The sequence below is a fragment of the Nothobranchius furzeri genome, chromosome 2 (genome assembly GCF_043380555.1).
Source record: "Nothobranchius furzeri strain GRZ-AD chromosome 2, NfurGRZ-RIMD1, whole genome shotgun sequence".
NCBI classification, from domain to species: domain Eukaryota; kingdom Metazoa; phylum Chordata; class Actinopteri; order Cyprinodontiformes; family Nothobranchiidae; genus Nothobranchius; species Nothobranchius furzeri.
This window is the reverse complement of record NC_091742.1, coordinates 72,556,044-72,568,093: the sequence shown is the minus strand read 5'-3', so window position 1 is coordinate 72,568,093 and position 12,050 is coordinate 72,556,044.

Genomic DNA, 12,050 nt, shown 5'->3' with positions numbered 1-12,050 from the left:
TGTGTGTGTGTGTGTGTGTGTGTGTGTGTGTGTGTGTGTGTGTCCCTTGTATGTACTACATTGTGGGGACAATGTCTCACATTTAACCTGTGAGGTGAGGACATATTTATATTGTGGGGACTTTTGGCGGGTCCCCACAGTGGGAATAAACCCCCAATACTTGGTTTTAGAGGTATGGTGTGAGTTAACTTTTAGTTGGGGTTAAGGTTAGTGATAAACCAGTGATGGTTAGGGTTATGCATAAAGCAGTCTCTAAAATGAATGGATGTTAACATGTCCCCACAAGTATAGAAAGACAAATGTGTGTGTGTGTATGTGACCCCAGACTGACCTACAGTCAGCTAATTAGACAATAGTTTGAAACAAAAGCAAATTTGAAGAGATTTTTCTTTTGCAGCTAAAAGGAAGCATGTTTTCAACTTCTCTTCAAAATCAGACAAAAAAAAAAAAAGAAAGACACCAACAATAGTTACCAAACAGTTAAAATCAGAATCAGAAGGGTTTTATTGCCATATGTGCGAGAATCACAACTTTAGGAAATTTCTGCAGTACTTGGTGCGAGAAATAATACCGTATTTTCCGGACTATAAGCTGCTACTTTTTCCCACGCTTTGAACCATGCGGCTTACAATGAGGTGGCGGCTTTGGTCAACCAGAAAGGATGGATGCTAGAAAGTCTAATGAAGGAATGGTTAAAGGAGTGCTGCGGAAAGCGCCCAGGAGGATTTTTTTTCACAGTAAAACGGCGCTGCTCGTTTTCCCAGCTTCACCCCGGGATGATGACAGCAACACGGAGAGTGCGCAGGAGGACGATGAATAAACTAATCAATAACTTTTCTGTTTTGTTTGATACTGATCAGTTCAGTTACGTTCAGTTAAACTACGTTTTCATTTCAGTAGATATCTGCAGCTTTTAGCCCAGTGTGGCTTATATTGAGGTGCGCTCTATAGTCTGGAAATTACGGTAAATGATAAGCAAACATAGATTGAAGAAATAAACACATGAAACAATAATAATAATATAAGGAGACAATAATTAGTGAAGCAGCTACTTACAAGTCAGTGTAGGTTCTGGTCAGAGCGGGTCAGTTCAGATGCAAACACAACACAGGGTCATGTGACAGAGCAGCTGGAGTGGGCAGGTCTACGATTGTTGTTCATGAGTCCAACAGCAGAGGGGAAGAAACTGTTTTTGTGTCGAGAGGTTCTGGTCTGAATGGATCGAAACCTCCTGCCAGATGGGAGCGAGTTGAAGAGACTGTGTCCAGGGTGAGACAGGTCTGCTGTTATCTGACCTGCACGTCTCAATGTCCTGGAGGTGTACAGGTCCTGTATGGAGGGGAGTTTGCAGCCAATGACCTTCTCAGCAGTGCCTACAACAAGCTGCAGCTTCTTCTTGTCCCTGATGGACACCTCAGCTCCAGCATACCACACGGTGATTGAGGAGGTGAGAATGGACTTGATGACTGTGGTGTAGAACTGCCTTATCGACTGTACTGTTGAATTTCTTCAGCTGCCTCAGGAAGTGCATCCTCTGCTGGTTTTTTGTTATGATGGAGGTGATGGTGGGCTCCCACTTGAAAATACTCCATTTGCACCTTAGAGTTCACGAAAAGCACCTGAAAACAAAAAGCCAGCTTGTTATCTTCTGTTCCTTCTACTTTTAAGACAATCTCTTCATGTCTTCCTATCTGGCTGCCCCTTTTTCCTCCTCGGTCTTCTACCTGATCAGTTAGATCATTGTTACTCCACTCAAATTTAGGTTAGCAATCAAAAATGCTCCTTAACTTCACTGACTTCTGTTGGGCTGAAACATGAAAGAAAACTCATGTAATCAATTGCACTTGTCACCTGTAGATAGTAAGCTGCTGGTTAGCTAATAGTTGCTAATGTTCTAAACGGCTAACTTAACTCAGAACCATGATATCTTTTGGCATTTGGCAGACGTTTTTATTTAAAGCGACTTGAACAGAGGAGTCAGAAAGGTGGGTGAAGTGTCTTGCCCAAGGTCACAATGATTGACACAACTGGGAGCATGCAATCCAGCGATTACTGGGAAAACTCGGAACCTCTGATCCCCCTTGAGTTAAAAGCTCCGGACCTCAGTTACAATGTTCGTTGTCCATAACATACGCCTGTTCATACCAGTACCCCACCGCCACCATGGGCCTCTTGTTCCACAACATTGACATCAGCAAATTGCTCACCCACACGACGCCACACACACAGTCTGCCATCTTCCCTAAACAGTGAAAACCGGGGCTCATCTGTGAACTGAACGCCTCTCTAATGTGCCAAACGCCATTGAATGTGAATTTTTGCCCACTCTAGTTGGTTACAACGACGGACTACAGTCAGGTCCAGACCCCGATGAGGACGACGAGCATGCAGATGAGCTTCCCTGAGACGGTTTCTGACAGTTTGTGCAGAAATTCTCTGGTTGTGCAAAATTGATCCTGGAGGCAGCGCCGGCGCTCCGCACACGCACACCACGCATAGCGCGTAGGGCACCACGCCGGGGGAGGGGCACCAAACGCAAACTTTTGAAAAAATTAAATATATATGATAAAGACAGATTTCAATTAGAAGATGTGTAAAGCAAGTTAACAGCATGTTTACAGAGAGAACACAATACAAAAAGTAGAGATGGACCGTGTCCACTTTTCACTCTGTCTGGGACGTCCGGACTGGGGGTTCTTGTTTTGATGAAAATGTCCGGCTTTTCATTCAGGAGCAGGGATCGAATTATGGGCGAGCTCTGTATCCCACATCCGGGGGAGCCGGAAAAAAGTTTTCTACCTATATTACTTCATTTATGGACTCTTCTGAGCAGAGAGCGGCACAGCGCGTTGTTGCGCAGCGCTCCAGGCGGCTGCTTCCAGCGCACGGTCCATTCTCAAAGTGGCGCAACCAAAAAACTAAAATTAACACACGATCGTTCATGTTCGCACATGTTTTCTACTTTCTGTCTTATCTGTGCCTGAAGCGCTCTGCTGCGGAGCTCATCACCTGTGCTGCGGTGATTTCACCTCACTGACGCAGCATCGAATCGCGCACTCCGCTTTGCGGTCAGGAGATCCCTCTGATCTGCTCAAAAGTAACTGATGAGGTGAAAAAGTAATAATCCAGGCAGCAGTTTTTCTGGAGAGTTTAGAGGAGATGCAGGAAGATGAGAGACGGACAGGACAGGAAAATAATTAAATAAAAACTAAACAAAGTGTTGAAAAGTAAAATGTAGGTAGATTTATCTCCACTACACGTTTTTACCTGTATAAAACAATAAGTTATACACATGTCATATTTATACATCTGATACAGCTCAGATCACCTTCAAAACTCAGTCACACACCCAGGGCCGTTTCAAGACATTTTGGGGGCCAAGGCAAAATGACCCCCCCCCCCACCACCACCACCACCACTACCACACACACACACACACACACACACACCCCACCACCACCACCCACCACCACCCCAAAACTGGGCTCCCCAGAAGCCTCTGTGTAATCCATACCCTCTCCAGGAGTATTAGTTATACAGTGTTTATAAAAGCCCCTCAGACATTACTGACATGTTCTAATATTATCAGATGAAAAACTAAATTATCAGACATGCTGTCTCATCTGCTTCTTTTCTAAACTTGCTAAAAGTAACAAAACCATTTGAAAGCCACTATTTGTGGATTCTCTGAAAGTTTCCATGGAGTGTGTGACAACTTATTTTTTAATTGATCCTATCGTCTAATCTCACAGCTGAAACAAGCATCCTTAATAATCTGTGCACAGGAAGCGTACCGATGCTGTAGTAAAACAAAAGGTATAATTTATTATTAATAAAACCTTGTTGCAGCATTAAAGCAGAAAAATTAGATTTTGCAGTAAATATGCTAAATATTTACATATGAATTGTTTTCGAGCCCTTTTATTGGCAGAATCTGATATTAATTTACTTCTTACAAAAAATGGGTCCCAACATGGTTTGTGTGGTGTTGCCATAGTGTGACATCATAGGCACAGATCCCCTGTCCTCTTTTTTGGAAATGGAAATATGGTCACCCTAAATTAAACAAACTGTCCACCCGGGCTTTTGCGCTGCACAGAGACGCTTCGCTGCCTATGACTTTGAACGTCAGTTGAGAGTCAGTCTCATGCAGACTGACCAATGAAGAGAGGACCTCAAGTTAAGACTCTCTCCTCATTGGTCAGTCCACACGAGGTGGGTCAAAGGTTACCCTGAGAGGGTTACGTGACATCAGGTATTCAAGTATTGAGTATATTTACTGCATATTACAGTAAAATATTCTGTATGTGACCATATTATGGTGATCCTTGGGTCGTGATGATGGGGCCCTTGAATATTGTTGCCCAGGGTACAACAAAGTGTTAATCTGGCCCTGCCTACCGGGCATTCATTAGTAGCTGAGTGAGAGAGGCTGAGAGGGAGAGAAACTCAGAGAAGCTTTAGAGCTTTTTTACTGCTGGAGAAAAAATGTAGCAAGTCATCATCTTCCCAAATGCAGTTATTCTCTTCTGAATCAGCACTTCTTTAAAGAAGAAATAGTTAAATGCAACAAAGGGAAAAATCCTTTTATTCAGCCTGTTCATGCGACTTGTATCAAAAAATAAGTCTGAACAGTGTTAAAGGTTGTTCATCTAAAAATAAACCTTGAAGAGTTTGAAGATTTTTTGTTTTGATAAGTTCATCTTAAAACATCTTTCTCAAGTAAAATAAAGTTTCCTCTGTGAGGTCAGATAGGCCCATCTGTGCTGTTTTGAAACAGAAATAAACAAATGAATCACATTTGTCCACCCAAATACTTAGATAACTATCACAAAAACAGGAAGGACAAAAACACCGTCAAGGTAAAGTAAGAAATTTTATTTTTAAATAAGCGGCTGTTTGTGATTAATCATGAGTTAACTATGGACATGATTTATATCATTATTAAATAGTCTATGTGGCCTATAGGCTATGTAACTGAGATTTAATATGAAAAATTTGACAAACCTATTTTCAAATTAGGTATTTGCTTTTGCTCTATGTTGATATATATTTCATAAACATTTACGGGCCAAGAGGAACATCTGCTGCTGATGGTATAATTTGAAGAAAAAAGTCCATTATGCTAACCTCCTTCCTTCATATTCAGAATTTTCTAGTTGTGTATATTGTGCCTCTCTAGTTCTTAATAAAGGTTAAATAGTTTTGAATTTAGTCATGTCACATGCCAGTGACTGTGTTGTTTTTTCTGTGTGTGTGTGTGGGGGGGGGGGGGGGCACCACAAAGACTTTGTGCTTAGGGCACCAAAATAGCTAGCAACGGCCCTGCCTGGAGGTGAACATGCTGGATGTGAAGGCTGGTGTGGTCACACATGGTCTGCAGTTGTGAGGCCGGCTGGATGTAATGCCAAATTCTCTGAAACACCTTTTGAGATGGCTTATGGTAGACAATTGAACATTCATTTCATGTGCAACAGCTCTGGTAGACATTCCTGTAATCAGCATGCCAATTGCACGCTCCCTCAAAGGTTGTGACATCTGTGGCATTGTGCTGTTTGATCAAACTGCACATTTCAGGGTGGCCTTTTATTGTGGGCAGCCTAAGGCAAACCTGTAAATTATTCATGCTGTCTAATCAGCCCCTTGATATGCCACACCTGTGAGGTGGGATGGATTATCTTGGTAAAGGAAAAGTGCTCATTAACACACATGTAGACAGATTTAAGAACATTTGAGAGTCATGTGTGTTTTGTACATGTAGACAAAGTTTCAGATGTTTGAATACATCATGAAAAATGAGAGCAAAAACAAAAGTTTTGCGTTCATATTTTTGTTCAGCGTAATACTAAGATAAACCACAAAATAAAAAATCCCCACTGTTAGACAAAAAAATATTATTACTTACAAGTCCAGTAGCAACAAGGCCAGGTCACCATCAGTCTGTGATTTTGTAGCCTCCTTTAGCTTCCTCAAGCTATTGTAGCAACCTTGATGTTCACTCTGGTTTTAGCTCTTTGCTTCACCTCTGTTACTTTAACTTCCAGGCTGTGCCATGATCCCAACAAAAATGCAAACTCCTTCTTTTTCCTCTTCTTGTGCATTTTATTGATGATCGGCAAACTGAAAATGCTAACCGCTAGCATTACAGCTAACAACCATAAAGCAGGTATACAGCTCCCCCTAGAGCTCCACAAAACTATCTACTGTAATTTTTGGTCAGCAGAGGGCTGCAGAGTGGTGTCAAATATGAAACTGGTCCAAGTTTCTAACCCAAAAATCACATAGATCAATGTTAAAGCTCTAGCTTAATGTTAAAAAAAACTATCTATTGCTACTTTAACTTTATCTTACTTTTGAAACTTGATCATAGAAACAGTATGATGGTTTTCAAAAATGGTATATATTAACAGAACAGGAAAAAAGGTTTCTACCATTAGATTAAAAATAAAAAGTCAGGAAACTGATTTTAATCTCAGAATTCTGATAAAAAGAAAATTTGGGGGCCTAATCTTTTTCTGTAGAAATTTTCTAAAAATATAAATTGTATCTTGTCAAACGGTCATGGAACAGTGGCGGCGCTAAACAAGTTTTATGGACTGAGGTGGACCTGTTGACTGTAAAATTTTCAGAACCCTGATTTGGTTTTTATTCAGGAGAAAAAATGTTGAAGCATTTTTTTAGACACCAAGATTTGTTTTTTGTTCTCTCTTGTTTACTGAACATCTCAGCTGAAGCACGTGTTGACGCCTGGCTGCGTGGATGGGAAATGGCTACTTGGCAGCTTCTCAGCAAAGGTGTTTCCTCTTCATCAACCTTGGTGACTCCTTTGATTAAACTCAGATGGTGGAGCCAAGATTACACAATCATACCTGCGTGAATGAGCGTCAAATATCCGCTCCACAAACGTTGGAATACCATTGAGTTTGGGCCAGAATGTAAAATAACAAGCTGATATGTTTTGAAGTTTTTGGGACTTTTTAACTAAAAATGTATCTGGTTATTAAACTCTTTGGTCTCTTAACACAATGCTCAAATCAAAGGAAGTAAACTCTGACTTCCTGTTTTTTGATGTTTTTTTTTTAACAAAAGTGAGGTTTTGTAGTCAGAATGTGAGGACAACTTCAAATTGTTCATTGTGAAGTTGACAATGAAGCGTGGAAAAACTACGGCCAGTTGTGGAAAATTACTCCTTGACCTCAGCTATAAATGAAAAGTCGATCTGAGCTTACATGTATTAATAATGGATGCATGATGTGTTTGTTCTAATATCACTTTGTTTTAATAAATTATTTTATGGAAGCTGGCTTATAAACAAAATTTTCCACTTGTGTTCAGTCAAATAAAAGTAGGATTTTCGAGTGTTTTTAAGGCCAGTGAGCTCCAGGTTTATCTCTGTGCTTTCTGAAAGTCATTGTTCTAGAAATGTCATGGCTGGACTTTGAGCAGATCCCAAGGGATACAACACGATTAGGATTATTAGAGCGCTGGGGAAACTTATTCACCTGCTTCTGTTTAGGGGTTTTTGTCACATTGTGTCAGATCAGCAAATAAATGTCAACATCAGAAAAGACAAATGCAAGATGTTGTTTTAAAGACACATTTTGCAACCTTTAAACCTTTTTTTTTTTTAAGTTTTGACGGCATATATCATTTATTATGTTCACATTTAGAGCTGTGAAAATGTTATGGGGTCCCACGTCTGTTTACTGTGTTGTGGCTTTTTTGTTGTTTAGTCCTTCCTGGTAGCTGCGCCAAGGCCACCTCTGATTCTTGCTCCGTGGCTCTGGTCAAACCCAGTTTCCCAGCTCCGTGAGTTGTCACCACACGTTCAATGCTTCCTCTGTGTGGGAGAGCGCACCCAGTGCATTGTCAGACAGGAGGCAATCAGCGCTGGTAGCGCGCAGGTGGATACACCTGTATAGCTTACCTCTCAAATATATTAAGGAGATGGGTTTGTCTTATTGTTGTGGCTTTTTTGTTGGATAACGCGTGCCTTAAGTGCAGAATGAATACTGGGTTGAAATGTATGTACAAATAAAAGGGCAGTCCAAAATACATGTTCGGATACGCTGATCCATTTATTAAAGTAAAAGGCAGAGAAAATAAAACCAAAACTCGAAGAATGTTGATGCCTACACTATCCTGCATGGTCAAACCTTTTGTGCCACACACCTGTCACTTGATTAGGTCACCTTCAACCTCTAAATAGAGCCACTCCCAGAGTGCCCTCCGCAGTAATTAGCTCCAACAATACTATACAGTTTTTGACCCGTGGCGGCCACTGGAACTGCGTGTTGCTTTATGGCAGTATCATGTAGACCTACGGTTTAGAGAGTTTAGCAATGGCAGATCCACCAAAAAAAGCTAGAAATCCCTTATCGGAGCAAAGACCAGAGTTATTATTTGGCCGGCTTTTCCTTGCTGGATAGGTAAGTAATAAATTATTTTACCGGGGTTATTGTGTTTGGTTGGGCATAAAGTTGTTTTATAGCCCTGATAAAACTTTATTCGTTGCTGAAATGCTGCTTAATGTGTTTGTTGGGGCACGCAAGTTGGAAAAAAAGCCAGTAAACATGCCTCTTATGTGCGAAAGAGAGATTAGATTTTACAACAGTGATGTTATGTAGCAAGCCTTGAGAGGGCGACCGAGAGCATACATCTGCAAAGTACAGAAGTGTGTCTTTGACATTCATGGACTCACCCATCTTGACTCATGACAGGGAAGGCTGTTGTTGGTTTAGCTTCCAGGAAACAGGAGAGAACGTCTCGGCTCATAATGCTAACCGTTCTCCGTCACACAGCAGAACTCCTCCAGGCTTGTGTTATTTGTGGAGATAAAACATCAATGTGGGATACGTGGAATTGCCCATGACTGGTCAAGGAGACAAGATGGCCGCTGGACAGGTGTGCCTGTGAGAGGCTCTCCAAACAATTAAAGAAGATTCTATTTAAAAGTGCTTGGAATGATGAAAATTTGTGTGGAAATCCTCCGAAACCAAAACCTTTAACTGCAAGTTGATAAATTTATGACTGGAGCTGTGGAATATGCCAAAACCAAGGCAAAAGCAATCCTCCAAACAAATGGAAGAAGGTGCTCACAAACAAATGGAGAACAATCAACTGGAATCAGCTGAGGACATGACACCAACAAAATCTTCAGGTATGGCTGAAATACTCAAAGAACTGAGAGAATTTCGAACTGAAACATCAGCCAGCTTTGGAGCATTAAAAACAGAATTGAATGAGCTACGAGCAGAGTTCACACGCATCAAAAAAAGAATGGAGGAAGCTGAACAGAGAATTGTTGAGAGTGAAGACTATGCAATGAAAACCTCCAATGTGTTAATACAAGTGGTTCAGATGCAAAAACAACTAGAAATGAAATGTGAGGCACTTGAGAGCCAAGCTCGCAAAAAATATATAAGAATCTACTCTGTACCTGAGGGTTGTGAAGAAAATAACATCATTGAGTTTGTGAACAAACTGGCCCGTGAAAAACTGGATGTGATTGATGATTTGAATATTGAGAGAGCACATCGTGTTGGGCCAAAGATGGGACAAAGGGAGCACCCCAGAGCAATCATGGTTCGAGTCCAGTCATACGCCATGAAACAGAAAGTATTGGAGGCTGCTTGGAGAAAAAGGAATGTTCAAGTGATAGACCAAAGGATTTATTTCGATGAGGATTTTACAAGCGCTGTGTTCAAGGAGCGGGCTAAATACAAGGAGGTGCGGAAAATACACAACGAAAGAAAAGTGAAGTCACGGATCTTGTTTCCAGCGAGACTGAAACTCTTTTGTGAAGATGGGAAAGTGAAGGTGTATAGTGACCCCCAGGCTGCTGCTATTGGACTACGTGAGTTTGGAGTAAAATGAATATTCCAGAAGAGGTTCCCGATCTGCAATCAACGCTGAGGAGCGCAGGATGGGAGTCAGTTCATGCTCAACGGAGAACAAGCCCTGGTCATGAATTGATTAAAGGAGTCAACACTCTTCTGAAAAGTCACAAGAGTTGAGGTACTTTTGTGAAAAATAGTTGATGGCAAATTCTGCTGTGAAAACTCTGAAAAGATTTGAAGTTACTTAATATAACACACTTGACTATGAAAACAATATTGATCCAGATGGTAATCTGTTAAATACAATTAATGATAACTGTAAATATTACACAAATGATCAGTTTAATAGTTCTGTAGATTTAGGTCATTTCTCACTTATCCACTTTAATTGTAGAAGTCTTTACGTTAGTTTTGACCAAATTAATGCATATATGAAAACATTTAAGCACCAATTTGAAGTGATTGCTTTATCTGAAACATGGTTAAATGAAGAAAAGGGTACAGATTTTGATATGGTAGGGTACCATTTGTTTTATACAAACAGAGGAAAGAAAAAAGGTGGAGGGGTTGCACTGTATGTCAAAAGTGCCTTGAAGTGTAAAATACTGGACTCCATGGCAGTAGCTGTGGAAGATGTGATGGAATGTGTAGCTGTTGAAATAGAAATGGAAAAAACTAGAAACATTATAGTAGCCTGCATATATAGAACACCTGGCTCCAATTTACAATGTTTTAAAGAAAGATGCGAAACTCTCATAGATGGATTAAATGACAACAAATCCTGGTTAATATGTGGAGATTTTAATATTGATTTACTTAACCAGAGAAACAAAATGACTAGAGACTTTATGGATGTGATGTCCAGCAGGAGTTTATATCCTGTGATCACTCAGCCTACTAGAGTCACCAGTACCTGTGCTACATTAATAGACAATATTTATACAAATGAAATTGAGAAGACAGCTAACAGTGGTCTCCTAATTAGTGATATAAGTGATCATCTACCAATTTTTATAACACATAAAAATGTATTCAAAAAACCTAAGGAGTTAGATCAGATAAAACATGTTAGAATAAGGACAGACTATAACAGCATTTTGCAATGACTTGTTGAAGGAGAACTGGAGTGGGGTTTATGTGAAGGATGTGAACGTGGCATATGATACGTTCTTAAAAACATATAAATCTTTATATGATAAGAACTGCCCTGTAGTTGTCTGTAGAAAAAAGATAAATATGAATGTAGAACCGTGGTTAACTAAGGGATTACTAAAATCTTATAAAAGGAAAAACAAATTATACAGAGATTTTTTCAGATACCGAACCAAAGCCACAGAAATGAAGTACAAAATATACAAAAATAAATTGACATAATTAATAAGACAAGCAAAAAAAGATCATTATAATTTAAGGCTGAAGGAAAGCATAGGTGACATGAAAAGAACATGGAGAATTCTGAATAGTGTCATAAGATCCAGGTCTCAGCATGCCCGTTATCCAGATTTCTTTACTAACAGAGATAAGATCTTGAGGGATAAAGCTGAGGTGGTAAATGAACTTAATTCATTTTTTGTAAACATAGGACCAAGTTTGGCCAAATCTCTGGAAACACAAACTAATGAAGCTGGAAAAATACAAGGAGGGAGCAAAATTTTACAGTCTGTTTTTAGGGGATGTAAGTGAAAATGAAGTTTTGACAATAGTTAGGAAAACTAAAAATAAAACTTCCACAGACTGTGACGGGATTGACATGATGACTGTAAAGAAAACTATTGATTATGTGGTTAAACCATTCACTTATATCTGTAATTTGTCTGTTCAGAGTGGTACATTTCCAGAAAAAATGAAAACTGCAAAAGTAATTCCAATTTTTAAAAATGTTGATAAACATAAGTTTGATAATTATAGACCAATCTCAGTGCTTTCTCAGTTTTCTAAAGTGCTTCAGAAATGGTTTGTTCAGAAACTAAATAACTTTATTGAGAAGGAAAAGCTCCTGAGTGAGAGTCAGTATGGGTTTCGATCACATAAATCTACATCCCTGGCTTTATTGGAATTAAATGAAGAACTTTCATCAGCAATAGAAAAAAAACAATATACAGTGGGGTTGTTTATTGATTTAAAAAAGGCATTTGACACAATATATCATAGTATTTTACTCTCCAAGCTGAGGGATTATGGGATACGTGGAATCGCCCATGACTGGTTAAG